We start from the raw sequence: 20,209 nt of genomic DNA on the forward strand, positions 1-20,209 counted from the left end.
AAGACTTTCTAATGGATAGCCCTCGTGAGCTAGGAAGTCAGTGGACTACAAGTGCTCTACAGCAATTAAGCTGCTCCTTGGCATACCCATGCCTCTCCTAGGATATCTGCATTCAGAACAAAAAGATACTTCCTATAGGATACTGAACACAAGCACTAGATGGAGCAGTGGGCAAACTTCTGGACTCTTTCCCTGCTTATATTCAATCCACCAAGTTACCAGAGAGCCCACTTGGAATCTGAGCTGTCAAGCTGACTCCAGGTCAGTCCTTTGTAAAGATGCAGGTTTGCCTTGTCTAGGGCTGAAGCATTAGGCTATATTACATGACATTTTGGATTCAGTACAATTAATGCTGATGTAGAACTGGTGGCTACATTCTTAGATATATTCTTAGATGTTTGTACATAACAGTTTTAACCAATATATACTATTTTTCAAGATTTTCAGTACTGATCTGTAATTCCACAGTATCCCGATAGTCATTAGACTGCTGAGTGCTTCAGTCAACATAAAACAAGAGAAGATCTTTCTATTTAAACAAATCTCAAAATGTGTATGGAGGGGGAGAAGTTTTCTCAAGGTGTCTGTTTCGGGTTCCAGGCTTTTCCCCAGTTGGAGAAAAAGTTACCTTGTTGGAGGGGAAAAAGCATATTGTTAGTAAATAGCCTCATGATTCTTAAGGTAAGTTGGAAGGAGAGGGGGGCACTGACGTATATAGCTTTTAAGCATTTGGGAATGCCATTGTGAACTTCAGCTTTCTTTAAAGAACAAAAAATAGAAAAGGAGAGAGGATATTTCCACCTCTTCCCTTGACAAAAACAATCTTTGTAATGTCAACCAACAGCTACTGCTGAGCTTATCACCCCCTCTACTCTGCCCTGCTCTCCCACCGCAGTTCCCTGTTCTGGCTTCTGAAACTCACACCCTTTATAGCTGATTGAATAATGGACTTTTCACTTCTGCTTCAAGTAAGTGAAAAAAAATCCTGTGGGTTGGATATGGAGTTATTCAATGGAGCTTCAGGACCCTACATTTTAAACTTCATTGAAAAAAAAAGAGGGTCACTTTTAAAATGAAAAGTTAAACTGGATTGTTTCAAAAACGGCATTTGTTCTAAGGCCTTACCCTTCCTTGTTTTTCCCCCTCTGGACTATTATCAAAACCTACCCTAGTTTGCCCATTTCATGGCAAATGGCTTCAGTTTTCCAGAGACCACAGATGTCCCTCATCAGGTTACTAAGAAAATAACAGTAGAGTATAAAATGTTTGCATGAGAGCTATTTTGAAGAATTATTCGTGTCACCAGGTAGTCATAAACCTTTATACAAACATCTATATCACCAGAAAGCTGATGACAACCCCAAATTCTTCTCTTAATTTTTTTCCCCACTTTCCTCTTTTCTAACATGCTTCCTAAATTCATCCAATGATTTGCCCAGAATTTATCAGCCCGACTTTATCCCTAGCACATGCTCCAAAGAGGCAGGAACAGCTTACAGCTTGGTTAGAAAGACTCAAAAAAAAGGTTCCATCTACCCACATAAAACTGTTAGCTGAATTCAAGCATCAGCAGGCTAATGGTTGTTGTCTAGCTGCAAAACCAATCTATTTTACATTTTAAGACCCAATGTAGCATCGTGCTACATCTCTCAATAGCCCCAGTAGCATCTCTCAAGAGAGGCATCAGTGACTTTGGCTGCAAGGAAGAACCATTCCCAGCCCTCACAACAGTAATTATTGGTTCGTTCACCTTGTTCCCCTTCTTGCTCAGACACCTTTAGTCACTGGTAACAAGAATTGATGCTCAGGCAGCATATAGTGGTCAAATAGCTCATTCTCACCTCCTCCAGCACAGGTACCATAGGCATTCACGGAGGAGGACAGACTACTGGACACAGGAGATATTGCTTTCTTTATCTGTGCCTGAAGCTGGCCCTGATTCAAGGTGTGATGATGGCAGTACATGTTAACATGTGACAGCAGACATACTTTCAAAGTGTATGCGAGATGTCTGTGCTAAAACCTGGGCCAGGGAAAAATTGAAAATAAGCAAAGGAATGCTAACATCACACCTTAAATCCTACTCGAGAGAAATGCAAAAAGGCACTATTAACCTGAGCCAAAAGCACTTGCTGTTGGAAGGAAATCCCATGCAAGAGTGGCTAAATCCACAGAAAAAGACCTCAAGTTATGCAAATCTGAATGACAGTGTTGATCAAGAATGAGAACATCACTGTCACATAATGAGGAAAAGTAATTTGCAGATGGCAATATCCACTGGCAGTTTTGTTGAGGATAGTTACTCTGAGGTTCAATTTATCACTGAGACTATTCTAAAGAAGGGAGGAGTATAGGATGGTAGCAGAGAAAAGTTTTACATTTGTTACTTTATTAATAATGATTTGGATAATACCTTATTAATAATAATTTGTACTTGTGTAAAGACTTTAATTAAAAAGTCACTCTACAGAGAGACCTAATTGATTCTATGGAGAGAACTACACTAATTTTGAGGACATGCACAATAAATATTACAGCACTTTCACATGCTTTTCCACTGGCTATACAGGAGACAAATCCTCTTTCCACGATACACTCTCTCTGCAAAATTGCCGTCCCAGATGTAAACAGGACTGTGCTATAACAGTGACTACACATACCATACTCTGCATTTGCTTAACATACAGATATTATTGCAGTGTGCTCCTATTTCAAATGACAATTGCTCTGAATTATGATAAGGTACTTTAACTAAAGATTCTATATATGGAGAGCAAGGTTAACATTTCTTGAACTTGAAAACCATGCACTTATTTAGCAGTATGTTATTTTACTTAATGGAATAATGAAGAGCAGAAGCAAAACCAGACTACCTGCACTTTTTGGCATCCTGTGTAGTGTTGTCATCAAAGTGATGCTGTGGCAAGGAGAATAGCTCAAGTGCATCACCAAGCTCTGAAACAAGCTATGCTGTTATGTGAAAGTTCCCACGAAGCCCCAGTGACTGTGAAATTATTGAATGTGAATTGCTTGAAAATGCAGTATTTTCAATAATGCCTTTGCAAAAGACTGACATTTTGTTCACTACTAGATGTCTCAAGCAGTAATAAAACCAAAGCACGAAATCCCCATGTAACAGCAGATTGAAGAGAGCCATGATAGTATAAAGTATTACTGAAAAATAAAATTAAGGATATTCTTGTGTTAAAAGTTTGGATTCAGTGCCTCCAGAACAAAGAAGAAAATCCTAAAATAAGAACCTATGGATTCATCTTCTGGTAGCATGAAATGTAACTTGTTTCCCCATGTTTTCACTATGGCCATCTGCTCAGTGGAGTCAAAATTATTTGGCTCATTGCTGTGAGCTCTGTTCTGTTATTGTCAGGAGACAACACTCCTTTTCTGTCCAAGGGCTCGGATGTGTGCAAAGGAGGAGGATTTGAGCTTTGCCCCTTCCCTTCCCTCTCCTTCCCTTCCCTTTTCCTTCCCTTCCCTTCCCTTCCCCTCCCTTCCCAACCCCTCTCCTTCTCTCTGATTAACTGTGCTTTGCTTTGGGACAGCAAAATAGCTGTTTTATTACTGTGATCCTGCCAGAAGGCTGTGATGCTGGAGAACTCAGATTGAGGGTCTGTTAATTTATACCTGGCAACTCGTATACTCTGCATTTCATATTAGCCAGTTTAATATGATTATGGGACTTTGTTTTCTCACTGGTAGAGTATATCTTCTATTTAAGAAGAGGAGCGTAGGTATTACTGTTCTGCCTAGATGCCTCTTGGGAACTTTCTTTAATATCTAAAGCCTTTTCCTGGCAAACAATTTGTTCTCTAACAACAACAGGCTGGGAGTTGTGATAGATCCCATTTAGTCTTTTGAGAAACAACTAAATTCTGTGAGTTAACTTGTCTTCTTTTACCATCTAAGGAATATTGGCAGGCTGCAACCATTTTCCTCTGTTAGCCCTTGAAATGATTCTTCATGCTTTTGTCACATAATTAAAATTAGATTATTGCAACTCCCTGCTGGCTGGCCTTAGAGCTTTGTAAACACTCCAGCTGGCCCATAGGTTCATAGTGAAAGGGATGCTCTAAGCATATTCATTCTTTGTCCTCTCTTCTCTCATCTGTGTTGAAATCACTGCACTTGCTAACTGCCAGCAGAATGTATTTGGTTATTGCTTTCTAAGGGCAGTGAACATAATGTTAGAGACATTATGTGCCAAAGTCTCTCTCAAGCTTTGCTTGAAAGAGTCTGGACGCGAGAGCTTTCAATCTATTTTCTTTGTTGCTGAGGTCTCTTTTTGCTGAAAAGGAGAAGAGAAAGAAGGGGGAGGGAATGGAGGAGCACAGGCTCTCCTAATACAGCATTCAAATGGAAAATGCATACAGCTACATGATCTTAAAACCAGGGACTGACTTTCATTGACCAGCATGTAAATGCCATGGACATTATGCAGTTGCTTCTTCTCCTATTACAAAATGACTCCCTTCCACCCCAAAAGATGAAAACCATTTTGACATAACAGCATCTCCCACTACAGCTAGGCTTTCTGAGTTCAGTAGGCTGGTTTCCTGGCTGACTTCTTTTTATGTCACATTTGCTTGTGGACCGTTACTCCCACATTCACATCCAGCCAGTTCCGTCTTATAAATCTTGTATGCAACAATGTGACTGTGTGAGATTTGCTTGATGAGCTCGTAGGGATTATTGTATTAAAGTTCTCAAGAGCCTGAATGACTGATTGTTAATGAGAGAGAACAATGCAGGGATAATGGCGCTTTAAAATTAAGCAATAGTAATGGCGTAGTTTGTGTTTGGATGTGATTGCTTTTCTTACTGTCACATGTACAGATCATCTCTCAGTGTCCTCCGGTTTTATGGGCCTATAACCTCTCAGCTGGTCAGTAAGTACTTATTTTGCTGAAGGAGAATTATAATGGTGAAGAAGCATGAACAGGCAGTAAAGCTGGCTGTATTGAATTCTCTGTAACTATCGGAGCCTCCTCACCTTCACTGAGACAAAAGTACATTTGTTAGGGTTGAGTTTTTATGTAGTCTTGGCCAGCCAGTGTTATGAAACGGTGACTATGGATGCAGAACCACAGTAGTAATACTGCAGAACAGGAACGTTCCCTTATTTGTGCTTCACCTTATCACTCATATTAATCATTTATGTTCCAACATAGTCACCTCTCTGCCCAGTCACTTTTTCTGTGCTTTTTGCTATCTAGTCCTTTGGGCACCAATATTTAGTCGTACAGTACTGGTACTAGGAGGGGCTTGATTTTAAATCCCTTGGACAGATTTCCAGAGTGGCTACTCCCCCATCCAGCTGAAAGCAGGAGCACTGCAGGTCTTTGGCAGCTCTGCAAATCAAGACTGCAGCTCCTAGAAGTCGTCTGAAAACACAGTTGATTCTTACACGCGGCTTCCTGACACGGTGCAGTTTGTGACTGCTGGCAGCCACAACGCAACACAAGCTCCATTTCTTTTTTCCCTGTCCCATTGGGGCTTTTGCTAACATAAATACGTTACCACACGTGAGCAAGTGCACAACGTCACGGCTAATGCAGAGAACATCATCTCCTATGACAGAGATGGTATTTGCCATGCTCTGCTGCCTTCCCAGTACAAACATCTCCGCTGGGGACCTCACCACTGCGGTGCTGGCATGCCACCGCCTTTGAACAGGGACGGTGCCAGCCTCCCAGACAGCCGTAAGCATGCGAAGCCAAGACACCAAGTATCAGGGCCTGTGCATGTGTCAAGGACAAGTTTCCCAGCCTGAAATGTCAAAGCAACTGTTTTCCCCTCAGGAGGTGCATTTGTCTCTATGGTGAAGAAAATGTATTATCACAAGTGTTGCCTTTGAGCTCAGAGCTGGATAAAGACCAAACAGACACTGAATCCAGCAAAATTTCAGCATCTCCCTCTTCAGAAACATTCACATCCTCTGACGATTTTTTTCTTCCAAGAACCATTTTGCTTCCAAAAGGAGTGAGCTGAATACTGACCAACACGGTCCTTGCTTCCAGACTTCACATGACAACTGCTTGGAAAGCAATGCTTAAAGTTTGTTCTACTGAGGACTACTCTCAAACCTAGTGCCCTTGTTAGCCATCTTCAAATGTTTTCTGGTCATGACCCCATTGCAAACTGGGACTCCACTTCTGTGAGCCCTTGACCCCAAATATTGGCCTCTAACTGGGCTCTCTACTTTGCTCCTAACGTTACAGACCCCACACAGAGACACAACTCCTAGTTTCAGACCTGGGGATGTAGAGTACTTCAGCTTGCTTCAGCCAGCTGCTGGAGGCTTGCAGAGGGCTGTGCCGTGATGCTGCTGCTGCTGCTCACTCCCAAAGGCATGAAGGGGGCCAAATGATTTCAGCACGCCGGCAAGCCAGCTAGGAGCCCTGCTCCTGACCACACACCAGCTTCGTTCTGGGTCTCAGCTGTTGACTCTGATTGAGTTAGTTACTGCTTCAAGCCAAAGGAGCCAAGACCTGCAGGGTATTTAACACTTAAAACATCTTGCGATGCTGCAGAAATGCAGGCTTGTGGAATAAAAACAGACAGTTAAGCAGAAGGAGGAGGATACGTTATCACTTGACTAAAATGGGCAAGAGGAGAATCTTCAGCTGTCTTTCATAAGTAATTTCATGTTAGTTCTCTTGTGTTGCATGCTTGATCATGCTTTTCTCTTTCAAAGTAACAGGAGGGAGGGTGGTATCGGGTTTTTGTATCTTTTTTTTTTTTTTTTATTAGGACATCTGGGCAGTGACACAACCAAAGCCTCATCTCCCTAACAGAAATCTGTCTGACCATAACTTGCATATTCCAATTTTCATTCACAGGCAAAGACTATCTATTGTCCAAGTATTTTTACTCTGTCATAATCAAAACACAAATTCTAGCTTAACTTAAAATAGACATGTCAGAAACACTTGACATGACCTGCATGCCTGTCAACAAGTGATAATCAAATTTCCTTGCTATACTAAAGTTGGGCAGGAGACGTTGCTTTTTTTAAAAAAAACAAACAACCTATCTGGTTTCCATATCATATTGAATTTCTGAGACACAATGGGAGTTTTTCTTTTATGCAAAGGAGTTAAAAAGGAGTATGACCAGCTAAAGGGACGTCTGCCGAAGCTGGGACGAGGGTAGGAGGCACACTTCTCTTTGAAACAGCCTACATGCAGTGTTACTGAAACTTAAAGAGCAGAGGGGGGGGATTGTTTCCCTGTTTTTTCTGTTTATTTATTATATAAATTCAGTTTCCCTTGGATAAATATTTAGCTTCTCCCTTTCTCTCTGAAACTCAAACAGCAGCAGGGGTAGAAAAGCAGGGAATGCAATTGTAAAATTGGCATTACAGTGGATTTGTGCAAATTTGAGAGCAGAAACAAATTGTAGTGCATTTGTTATGAAGGTAAAACCCAAACTGACACTGTCACTTACAAAATTACTGGAAAAGAAATAACACAGTGCCAAAAGAAAACTTCAGACAGAGGAGTTTCTTTTGAAAGAACACAGTGATAACACAGCAATGTCCTGCAGGAGAAGGAGAGAAGATAAAAGGTGTTAAGGAAACAGAAGTTATTCCAGTCACTTTCTGCATAGGCTTCCTCTGGAAGCGTTTGCCAGAAACAAAGAGCACGCCCCAGCAATATAAACAAACAGGCCTGTGCAGTACACGGTTAAATTTATCAATGTCTCACTAACTTGTGATCCAGAGTAAGCAGGGCATTAAAAAATCCAAAAGAGCACAGCATCTTCTATTCCTGAAGAGACCGAAAGGGTACACTGACATAACAGTTTCCAACAGCTGTCATAACAGCCTGCACAGGGTCATGCTGGAGCTGATGGACAAGAGCCTCTTGCACACAGAGGGCTGGAGCCATGCTTCGTGGGGCTGCGTGTTGCCAGGTTCAGCTCTGGTTACTGTGTACAGTATATCACAGATTAATCCTTCTGGGATTGTCTGGGTCCTCCTCTGAGGGGTTCTCCAGCATGTCCTTTTCTGGTTTTCCAAAGGCAGAGGAGTGCCTCTCCCTGCCTCCTTCATTGGATTTTGCCTGTTTCAGCTTCTGACACAAAATAGCCCTCTGCACCCAAAGGTGTGACGAGATGCATAGAAGAGGACTTTTCCTTTCCACACTAATTGCATTGGTTTGTGGTGTAAAGGTTCCAAATCTCTGATAAACACAGCACTGAGAACAAAAGCATCTGGTTGTCGTGACATCACTGATCTAAGACATGAACTTACTGCGTTAAAAACTGAGACACTTCTTATTTATTTGAACAATCTCCCACTAAGTTCAATGCAACTTTATAGAAGGGAAACTACAGTGAGGACTGCAGAACAGAAAAGCTCACAATTATCAAATAATTATCCCAGAAAGCCTCCTCTTGTGGAACAGACTGTTTCCCCTGCTCGCATGAGACAGGAGAAGGACCAGGACACAGACAGCTTTGGCACCCCTCCTTGCCTAGCCTTCACCCCAGCTCTGGGTGGACTGCTGTTCCTCTCTGAAAAGCCCCTCCATGGAAGAGGACCGTTGCAACCCACCCCAGAATACTTCAGTAGGGTAAAATGGAGGGCAAGCTGCCACAAACATGCATGGTAAAGTAAGTAAAGAAGACACCGGGCCTCCAGAGCTAATGGATATTCCAAAATAAATGCTGCAGAAAGAGACCTTGCTCCTGCCCAGCAGCACAGCTTCAAGGGGGACATTCTGCACCACAAACTTCCCTGACCTTGGTGAAAATAATTAAGGGGCCCCATGGCATAGATCTTGCTATGGGACGTTTGGAGATTCAATCTCAGGATGTCTTGGCTGTTTCCTGCGGATTCACAGTGCAGGTGAAAGGGTGAATTCTGAAGTTCAGTTCACTCATCCTCTCTCTTTGTATGCAGTCTGAGGGACCTGGAGTCTGGGTCTTTGTAAATCTAAAAAAATGGCAAAGACCATGTAATTTCTGGGTGGAGAAAGTGAGAATGGCATCTCATGGAAGCTGAGGAGCATAAAACTCCAACTTTTTTTGTAGAGATGCCACCTGGATTCTGACTCTTAGACAAAAACAGATTTGCAATACAAAAGCCAGATTTTAGAATTCTGAGTGCAGAAGAGTAGGAAAGATGTCAAATGTCTGATACAAACTATGGTCTGAAAATATGTGAAAGGAGTATGGATAAAATGATGCTAGAGGAGTTAACCGGTTTTCTGATTATTTGTCTTTGCAGGTGGCAATTTGTGTCGTAATCTTTAAGTTGCTTCTGGACTTTGCCGTTTCTGTTCCTTCAGTTTCATCTGTCCCTTGCTATCGTGATGCTGGACAACACGCTAATGCTCCCTGATGTGCCAAACGTGGAGAGAACCGGTTGCATATGCCATGCTTTACTGGAGGCGATAAAACCTCCAAAAAGCAGCAGGAACAGTAAATCTTTTAACCTTTTCCTCTTGCCTCTTTCTCTCCCAAACTGACTGTGTGATCGCATTTACAAGGCAGAATTAACACCCGGTGGATGTGGAACTCATATTCTAAGCAAATGATGAGAGTAGCTGCAAGACTTTTGGCACCTGACTGTGGTGAAGCTTGCAAGAGAATTTTCTTCTGAAGAGACCTGAACTATTGGCGATTACACATACTGCATACTCAATTCGCACACTTTCAGAAAAATTCCCTTTTAGACAATTGTAAAATGCACGTGTTTCAGCCATTTCCCTAGCACTAGTATAAACAAAAATGAGGAGAAAAGGGCTGCAGAAGACGACTCACAGCGGCTGGGGATTAGTGAAAGGAACATGAAACCACGAAAGGTGTATATGCCTGTATTTTCTGTAATACAGCAACTGCCGAGTAAGCAACTGGCCACTCCTAGTATGACTAACAGTGTAACTACTTAAGGATTTATTTCCACTGGAGTTTATGAAAGTTCGATCAAAACAAACCACACAGTTTAAAATAGAAATGCTCGCTATCTGCTGTGAACTGCAGAGGACTATTTCAGCACATGTATGAGTTTAAGCACACAAGCAGTTCTGTTGAATGCGATGTAAGGCTTACAGCTGCGTGCTCACATTCACTGCTTTGCTGAAGTGGGGTCTCCATCTGCCTGTACCAAGCTGCACATCCGAAGCCTTTGCAACTTCACTTTGCAGCCATTAGTTTTGGCCTCACAGGAAGCTATTTATAAACATCTGAATTAATTAAATCAGATCTGTACAGCAGAAAAAGGAATCAACTAAATATGGTCACTATGGCAACAAATATTTCCTGGATGTAGTTTTGCTTCTAATCAGCAATGGCCTCCCCATGTTCCTAACAATGGCAAAAGTTGTCGGGCTTTTCCTGTTTGTTTGTTTGCATTGAACATGTTCCTACAGAGTAAGACAATAAATGTAACGTCCAAGTGTTTTAGACAAACGTTTATGCTAGTTTAAAAATTATTAAGAACTTGAAATGGGGATCCATTGTTTTCCCTTCTTCTTACCACCCTCCTGCCTCCCTGGTACAGCGAGAGCCTCTGCTACACTGAGCTAAATTCCATGGGCTCCAACTCTGAATTCAGATATTAAAGTGACCCCTTCACAACTAACATCAGCTGAAAGCAAGGCTAGAAAAATGATGGCACAAAACAACCTGTTGCTTTCAACAGACAGTCTTGGCTGACCCCTGCATCCACACTAAGCAAAAATAGAAAATAAAAGGTGCTGACACTTTGCCAGACCCCATCTGCAAAATACACTCCTGGCCATGTCAATCACAAAAATGAGGCCCTACATGCAGTACATGGTGGAAATGTTCAAGTCACGTCCGTGCGTAGTCTCTGAACTTGCCAAACGTGGCCACAACCTCCTTGGAGTTTTACAAATGCCATGCTTTGTGGATTGAGTCTTTGGTGGGTTGTAAATATCTCAGAGGGTTTAGTGAGCTGGTCTGCACTTCGGTGGAGCTCAAAGATACCAAGGGGTTGTCTGAACTCTCTTTCTTTTTTATTTTTCTTTTTTTTTCTTAAGTAGGTAAACCAACATATTAACAATGGTTTCAAACACCAGTCCTGCCCATAGCCAAATGAGAGGACATTGCCGGGGCAGGTCTATGTTTTCTCTCTGTTTTTACTTCCCTGGTTTTTTTAAACAGTGGCCTCAAAGGCATGTGGTCACAGTGTGTGTCTGTCCAGGTATTTCTTTTCCTTTCCTTAATAACTAGCAAATCCATTGGCAGTGTCAACCAAATGCAGCAAAGGAGGTCAGTTCTCAGAGACAGTTAAGTTTGTACAAGTTTCATGAAAACAGTTCTCTGGCAGAGAAGAGAGATCTTTTCCATGCCCTGACTCTTAGAAAAGTTAGTTCACTGTCTTGTTAACTGTGCAAGAATCCACATTAGCTCTGGGGCAAGAGGTGAAAAAGTACACATGCTTATGATTGCCCCAGCCATGGGAGAAGCTTCGTTGGGAGCTGACACCTTTTTTAGACACTGATATCAATCAGGGCTCTGTATGAAATCAGCCTTCGTAACTCCCAGTGTGCCCGACCTTGCCAGTCTTACATGAACAATTAAATAGTTAATATTGATCTTTAAGGTTCTCTTCACAGTTACCTGTGTCTATTCAGATGTGTGGTTTTAGACTGAGATCACACTCCAAGGCAGATTTATTTATTTGTTATAATTATCATGTGATATTTTGGGGAATAGAAGATAAATCTGTTTATGCAAGAGAGGCATTAGGTTTGTAAACCTCAAACCACACCCTCCACACAACCAAAACTGCAGTGGAGCCTTACAGAGATGCTAGAGAGAAGGAAATGCATGGTCAGCCTCTGATTTGCAAACTTTGGCAGTTTTTTTTCTTTTGGCATCAATGCAAGGAATTCAAGCTAGCAAAAGAGCTACAGTTGAAATAAGGTATTTAGAAAATCAGTAACAAAATGCTGGAGCTGATACGACGTCTCTAATCTTTATCTTTCAAGCCCCTCCTGACACAAGTCACCTTCCAGGGACAGCAGAGAGAGCAAAGGAAACTGATGACCTCTCATGCACATGGGCACCTGCAGCAGCAGTACCAGCGCATTCGCAAAGGCTGCTCTGGGAGCTTACAGCTGGACTTGTGGCATTATATTATCTTATTTATTAATACAGTTTTTAAAAAGCAAATATTTCTAGCAGAACTAAATGCTACCAGACTTGTCCTATATGAAAGAATAAGATCACTTTCCCCCATGAGTAAGTAGTCCATAAAAATCAGAAGTCCTTTATGGTTGGATTGAGAGGGTACCCCCACACCCAGTGTGGCTGTTTGTTAACAGGGTGACAACTGCAACGTAGGGTTATCTGACATTTGTTTTCTAATGCACATGCTGTTTGAAAAAGAATAATGAAAATGTAAATAAATGCAAAGGAATCCTGGGGATAGGAGAAGATCTACGAAGAAACCACTTAATGAAAAACACACACATTGCTCCGCGTTCCGTCACTGACCATATATATATATATGTTAATTCTTGTAAGCCTCATTTGCCTAACAGCATGGAAACTGCCAGCATTTTAAGAACTGCTATCAGATAACTTGAAATGACATTAGACAGACCATACAAACAGCAGGCTCTAGCGACTGTGTTCTTGAATCCGATCCTATGAGGTGCAGCGTGGTTTTGCTACGTATAGGCTTTAAGACGGCTAGACACAACCCGAGTCCCTAAACTTCTGTTGTAGGAGAACTTAGGCAGCATATTGCAAAGATGGAGCTCTGAGAAATTTCACGTGACGAGGACTGATCTGACGTTTTAATTTATACCCTTGCCAGTACAGGGGGTTGTTTTTCCCTGCTTCTATTTGCTTGTACTTTGCTGTCAATTCTCAATCAGCCAGATGAGAAAACTGTTGCGTAATACCTGGATTTCGCTTTTAGGACTGTTTTCCTGACACTTCCAGGGTCACGGCAGTACAGAGAAACCCCAAGCCAGAACTCCCTGTGCTACACGCTAACACAAAACAGTCACAGAGAGAGTCAGGCGGTATGGGTCTGAACCGCAGAGATGCTCTGAAATCTCAAAAACACTTACGCGTGTACTGAACTCATTATAAGGAATTTCATTTTTTTCAAGGGGCCTTCTCACATGTTTAAAAAGATATGTATTAGACAGGATGACAGCACAGACAAAACCACTAAAACTGACACAGGATGATTTTCCAGAACAGGGAAGGGAGCAGAACAAACTCCCCAGAACAAATTCTGTACTTCCACTACACAACCAGGTGTCCTTTAGCAAATATTTCCTCCCCCTAAATAAGATTATGAAAATATTTTCCCATCCCCTTGGATATAATATCAACTTTTAACAATTCCTCTTACTCACTAGTATTTCACATGAACTTCTAATCTGCTTGCCTTTAGCTTCTCTAGTTTTTTCAAGCTAACTGCCCCCCTCCCCCATTTTAATAAAACCCAATTAACACACTGGAGAGTCAAACACGAACAAAAATCTCCCATTCCCTCTAAAGTATGGCATTCATGAAGATATCATGAATAAGTAAACATTCTCTAGTGTTCTGTTTCTTTTGTCTAGCTTATTGGTGTTGAGAAACCTTCTTCTTCATTTATTTATGTTGGTATTTTATTTCCTTATTGAGTTTCAAAGATGAACAGAAAAAAATAAATACCAAGGAATAGCTGGTAGGCTGAAATGACCAAGGTTTTTCCCAGAGAGGTTAAAAAAAATATGCTTTAATACAAAGTTTTTGTTGTCTTGCTATTTCATTTAATACACCTGCTTTCAATATGGAATGCATGACAGTCTGTGTATGAGAGTAGCTAGCAAGCCAGTATAGCAAAATCCTGTTTATCAATGTGCAGGAATACAATTTTTTCTCATAATTCTGATTTAATGATATTGCATTCCAGGCCCCTAAATTACTATTGTGCTTTGAAGTGAGGCAATCCTGCCTAGTCCAGGTTGATTCAAATGGCAGAATATGTACAGATCAGACAGCAAGTCAGTTTTGCACAGACCTTACCAAGATGCCAGACACACTCCTGCAGCAGATCCAGTATTTCTTGCCTTTTTCCAAATTCCCTATAGGCAGTGCACTGCAACACACTTGCCATTCCCAGTGGGAAGACAATGTGCAAGATCAGGACTGATTCTTGCTTACCTGCCCTTGCTAAACCCCTTAACAGATCTTGGTAAAATGATCAAATGTCAGAAAAATCATTGCTCAGACACTAATTTTAAAAAGTAATGGATTGGTAAACCTCAGTGAAAATTAACAGACCTTGACAAATGCTAATTGGGTAGGCAGGATGCTTATCTTAGGACTGAAGAGACAGCGTACATTTTGTGTCTTAGAAAATCCAAGCACTATACCTGAGCCTTATACACAATTAATATGAAATTTTAACTGTTTCATGTTGACAGGGTCCATTTTTTAAAGCCATGAGAATTCTTTGGTAGAATTAAATCCGATTTGATCCTTGTACATGGCTAACCAAAGGGCAATGTGATTTCTTTTCTGCCGCACTAGCTGTTAACATACTCACAGCTGTAGTGTCTTAGCAAAGGTCTTTTCCAGGTGAAAATGGAGGCATTAGAGCATGACACGTTTTCTGTGTCCTACTTCATAACCTCACACCTTAGATGAACTGTGAAACTTAAGACTAAGGGACAAACATCACAAACCAGCCAAACAGTACTATTTTTATTCTCATTACAAAGTCACAAGGGTTTTTTTAACTTCTTTTTAAAGACAAAAGTCATGTCTTTTCCAACCGAGGACAATAAAGGCTATAATAATGCTTAAAAACCTCACATTACCTTACTGGGTTGCAGCAACGAGTGTGTAGCTGCTGCATTGACGAAACTCCCGCTGCTCAAGCGGTAACATGCTCAAATTTCCACTTGCACTGCAAAACAAACAAAAAAAAATCCCACAACCTGCTGCATTGTTTTGAAGCTGTAGCCCTCAGGGCTAGGATCTTACAGGTTAAACAGAATTTTTGAGAGAATTTGACTTTTAAATTTGTAGGACAAAAAAAAAAGCAGTGGTGATTCAGTGCAGGCAGAGCTCTTCCCTTCTGAGTCACTTCTGTTTGGGTACCGCCGGAAGACGGGAGCAGTGATGGATACCTGCAGGTGTCACCTTACCAAGAGAACGTACTACACAGATCCTGACCTTTTGGAGGGGTGCGAAGGAAGCCTCCGCGATCTTTCTCAGCTGGAAGTTTGGTTCACTTTAGTGTTCAGGCCAAATTGTAACCTAGCTCATTCTACCTACCAAAAAAAGAAAAAAAATCCCAGCCAGAAAAAAATATCTCAGAACAAGAAAACATAATACGCTCTGACAGTCCTTGAAGAAGAGGAGAGCTGTGTCACTGTGGAGAACTAGTTGTACCACAGCAGCGAGTGGTGAGACTCAGTGCAGGCTAGTAAATATCTCCAAGATCCTTCTGGAATGAAGGCACCGAACTACCATCACATGTTGCTACTTGTTTTAACAAATCACTTCTAATCCAAAAAGTGGAACCACCTAAAATCTATTGTTGTCTTGAAGCTATTTTTAGTTGAAGAAACCAAGACTGCAAAGTAAACTGGATATTAAGAAGCTCAGACTAAAAATACTTGATAGCAACATATGATATCTTTGGATCAGAAAACATGGTTGAACTAGTAAACAAGCTACATACTCCTACAACACAACTCACCAGCATATTACGGGTGAGACTGGCAATATCCTGTCTATCCTGAGAGAGGACAGCATGTAAATGGGATGACCTCTGGCTAAAGTCCATCTTCCCTCCTAAATGCTTTCTTCCAGCACTTGTGAAGGAAGTCTCAAGCTCTAGTCTGAGTGTCTGAGTCACAACATGACGGACTCCTCCACAGCCCAAGCAAAAGACTCTGGGTGAAGAAGACAGAGCACAAATTTAATCCATCCTCTCTTCCTCCATGTGCCTTCGTGCCCCAGATACCTTCAAGGGAAAGGAGAGGACAGTTCTGTGGAGCAGTTCTCCCTCTCTCTGCTCATGCTCAGATTAGCTGACATGTCCCTGGGCAAGGACTGAGAAACACTGGAACCTCCCTGTTTCTCTTCATGAAAAGTAGGCAAGAGAACATTTTGGACTCTGTTTTAATTGCCTCGGTGGTTAGATGAAAGCCAAGTTGCTTGCAAACTCGGTTTCCCCAGTACAAGCAATGCAAGAAGAACTAAGTCCTTTAAAAGAAAAAAGTGTTGGGCTGAACTTGGCAGATGAGGATGTGGTATCTCCCGGCTATAAATCAGAGCCTTTCAGCTCTCTGACAGGAATGTGCAAGTCACTCCTCTGGAGGGCTGAGAGTGCATGAGGCCACAGAGAAGGCAATTCCTGAATCCAGAGGGCAGTACTAGGATATTCATGTGACATGTAATTAGTTGCTCACTAAGGACTTTCCCCAGTAGCATTTCTCCAACATGGCTTAAGAACTCGAGGGGCTGAAGTATGTTTGAATGAGTTCTTCTCTGCATTTCTATCCACCTATCCATTTTTTTTTCTTTTCTATTAACCTGCTTCTACTAACAGATGTGCATGGTACTATGAGGCTAATGTCTAGCATACAGCCTGTTGACTGTCAGTTTAATCCCTTGTAATAATAACTAACTAGGGTTTAGTGGCTTCTGTCTTTCACCAGCATTCCTGTATTTCTGTTTCCTTTTTTCCTGCGTATCTTGACTGAAGGCCACATGTAACCTGATGTAATTTGGTTTAGTTTCTTTGCCTTTACAAGAGCTCCACCAGTTTAGAATGGCTGAGCATTTTTTCTCAACAATATTGGTTGTACCAGGACTTCTTGTTTTGCATACAAAATACAAGCAAGCAATGAGTTATGTGGTTGAATCAGTCCAGGCTATGTGTATATGGCTCAGCAGGCAGCTCTGAGCACTGTTTTCTTCCATCAGGTATCACGATGGGAGTGGGTGTACAACATTTTAAAGATGCACAGGAGTATGATTAGCCTAGAGTCATCCAGCTATTACGCCACACAAATCAACATCAATGGGATTTTGGAGAGTTGTTATATGTCTGTCTCTTAGTTGCCTGTGACCAGGACAGAAAACTATGAGTCTCTAGTGTTTCACACTCCAATTCCCAAGATTCAGCTAGTCTGCAAATCCATGTTTATTCCTTCTCCTGCACAAGTGCCTCGCTTGCTGTCCATGTTAAGAATTGTTCTTCTGACTGTCACATGGCAGCTGTGGGAGCTTTGTGATTTGGCAGATTTAGCCTCTGGCGTCAGTGCTCGCCCCGTTGCAGCATCATAGGACAACTTCAGCTCATTCCAGGCACTAGCCTCATTCTACCTTCTGACCTGTTCTAGCACTGGGAAGCACTATTCAGTACAGCACTCATGATGTGATATTCATAAACCCTTTCCCTTTTTTTTTCTACCACTCCTTTCCACGTGTTCCCCTACCAGCAGCACGTGCTCATTGTGACCTTTATGAATGCATTCAACCTTCTGGGTACACTTATCATTCACCCCTGCTTCACCTAACATGCCTATTACTTTCCTATATATAGACAATATGTCTTGCATCTACAGTTTCACAAGCTTTGAATTTTGTTTGCTGAATCACTGAAATTCTGTGTCACTTCCTCCGCTGCCCTTTAAAGGGAAGAATATTCCCGTCAGATAGAAACTACCCTTGGTGTTCTACATATGGTGATTTAATTGGGTATAAGGAGGTTACAATAGTCAAAGACTGTGTGGATTAGTGCTCAGATACTACAGCAAAAGAGACTTTGGAAAATAGTAAGATTAATAGGTTTCAGGAAAAAAAAACCCTAAATCAGTTATAATGGGGACACCCTATCAGAAGAGAGGTGGTGGAAGCTTCCCTAGTTGGAAGTTTTTAGCAGAAATTGACAATTCCAGAACTAATCATAGATAGATTGTACATCAGCAAGAAGAGGGAGAAGATGATGAGATTTCTATGGTTCTTACAGTGTGATCTGTTTAAGACCATGAGTGTACTACCTACTACTGTACTTTATGCTTCCCCAGACAAAATCAAACTATTGTCCATGTAACATACACTGAGCAGAGCAGCGGTTAGACATTCTGCACCTCTCTGTATGGGATGTGGTTGGTGGAAGTGCACAGATTAGCAGACAAAGCCGTGCCTAATGTTATTAGCCGAATGCTTTCATGGAGCTATGGCGTTATGGAACTTCAGCAGAAATCTAAGTCTCACTGACCAAACTGATGGTCTTACTAGGTTAACAGAAAAAGAATTACTTTTATTTTCAGCCCTACCTAAAAATCACAGAGTTTCAGGCCCTAGGCATTCTAAATAATAGTGTTAGCAAATAAAATGTGTGCTTATGTATATGTATATATAAACATATAGAGAAATTCCAACTGTGTTTAATTGATTGTGTACTGAATATTCTGAAGACCACTATTATTTACTGAAATAAAGCATTAGCAAGAATGAATGCTGTGCAACATTATCAGGGGTCTTTGTTGTTTTCAGAAACCTAATGAATGAACACACGACATCCACTGATTTCCAACGTGACAGGCATATGGTGCTCATAAATAAATAAAAAGCATGATGATACAGTTACGCTGATACCAGTGAGTAGTAACATTTGGTAAGCTGGCAAGTTGTCTACTCTACCTTGACAGCAAAACCACAAAATCTCTGAGTAAAAACAATTAAATGTAACTGATAGCTTTCGGGGCTTCCTCCAGTTAAGTCGTGCGACTAGGTTCCAAAAGAAACATTAGACCACTTCTTAATGTATAGCTTCAGATATATTTTTTAAAACCATTAAAATTACACAGAAGGTAATTGTCAGCTACAATAGCCTTCAGCAACAGTATCGATGAACAGGGATGAAAGGTAAAACTTAGTTTTGAGGGGTTACCTCTCGATAGCAGGGGTTCTCTTCTTGTGATGGTGTTAGTGATACAGTTGGGTTAGAGGAAAGAATGGGCTGGAGAACTGTATTTATTCCTGAATTTTATTGGGATTGCCATCTTAAATTGAAGATGCTAATACAGTAGTAGAATGGTTGTAGCATAGCTTACAGGATATATTTTGATCTGTTAATGGCCAGGGTCATTTCTGGTTTTAGAAAAGAGGATGTGTTAGCCTGTCAGAGTAGGATGAAAACTGTACTGTATGTGCTTTGGATCATAGCAGGAACAGTTCTTGTGTTAAGGCTACAGTTAGTGTTTGATTTAGGGACAGAGCTAAGATCTGAGAGAGAACTGGATGGAGAACTGTGTGACCTTAATTCTCTAGGGAATATCAAACAAGGAGGACAGTACTAGTGAGATTGTGCAGAATACTCGCAGGACAGCAACATCACCTCTTTTAACTTTAAGCTATGGTTAGGTTGAAGATTAGGGTGTGAGAGAAATGAGATTACAGAGTTGTGGTTCCAGGACCATTGGCTTTTGCAATGGCTGTGGTACCAAAGACAGTTATGGTTCAGTTTAAGTTTAGGAAAAGAAAGGCAAGGACTGCTGATGTTACCTGTGAATCCTGTAGGCACCACTGAAATAGGATGAGGATTTGCACACAGGAAACTCTAATGGACAACAGTTTGGGCTGAAGATGATAAATCTTCAGTTCTTGTAGGGTCTGTAGGCCTGTAGCATGAAGGTAGTGTTGTAGTGCAACTCAGGTCTATTGCTGTGCGGGCTACCTTTCTTAGTTTAAGGCTACATTTGGTTGGAATCAGGTTTGTGCCTTAGGAGAGAATGACCGGAAAAGGCTTGTTCATTACAGGAACCTGTAAGGGCTGCAAAAATAGTACACAGATTAGGGACATCTGAGAGAAATAAACTGTGGGATTTTCTATTAAGAAATGCATCCTGGACCTCAAGTGAATGATGGTGGTGTGGTTGTGTTTGGATTTGTGACAGAGGGATTCAGACTAGAGCAAGGGTTGCCCAATGAACCCTATCTGAATGCAAGAAGTTTGTCCTTTGTTGGGACAGAGATGTGGAAAGTTAAGTTTTGTTTCTGGATCCTGGAAGACCTGCTGTTACTGTTAAACTAAAAGGCTATGTTTTGGGTCTGAGTCTGACAAAGTCATGAATCTTCCACTTGGGCTGAAAGAGGCGAACTCCTAAATACACCTGCAATTAGTTCTGGGATAGCCAAATGTTGCTTTTCTGGCCTTAATACAGGAGTTTGTGCGATGACTAGG

At 41.4% G+C, this 20,209-nt stretch overlaps 1 protein-coding gene across 6 annotated transcripts in view; it reads right to left on the reverse strand.

Moving 5' to 3' along the window:
* The window catches only part of ATXN1 (ataxin 1), a 377,565-nt gene extending 357,773 nt beyond the window's left edge, over positions 1-19,792 (reverse strand). For 5 of the 6 annotated variants that reach the window (XM_068397238.1, XM_068397241.1, XM_068397236.1 and 2 more), the window contains exons 1-2: positions 19,531-19,792; positions 14,823-14,911 (exon numbers count right to left, since the gene is read on the reverse strand). The gene's annotated coding sequence lies outside the window, so the exon portion shown is untranslated. Of the gene's footprint in view, positions 1-7,728; positions 7,787-14,822; positions 14,912-19,530 lie in introns of those variants that run through there. The other variant, XM_068397239.1, reaches the window with a different exon arrangement.
* Positions 19,793-20,209: the final 417 nt, after the last annotated feature.

Source organism: Nyctibius grandis, chromosome 3, assembly GCF_013368605.1.
Source record: "Nyctibius grandis isolate bNycGra1 chromosome 3, bNycGra1.pri, whole genome shotgun sequence".
NCBI lineage: Eukaryota > Metazoa > Chordata > Aves > Nyctibiiformes > Nyctibiidae > Nyctibius > Nyctibius grandis.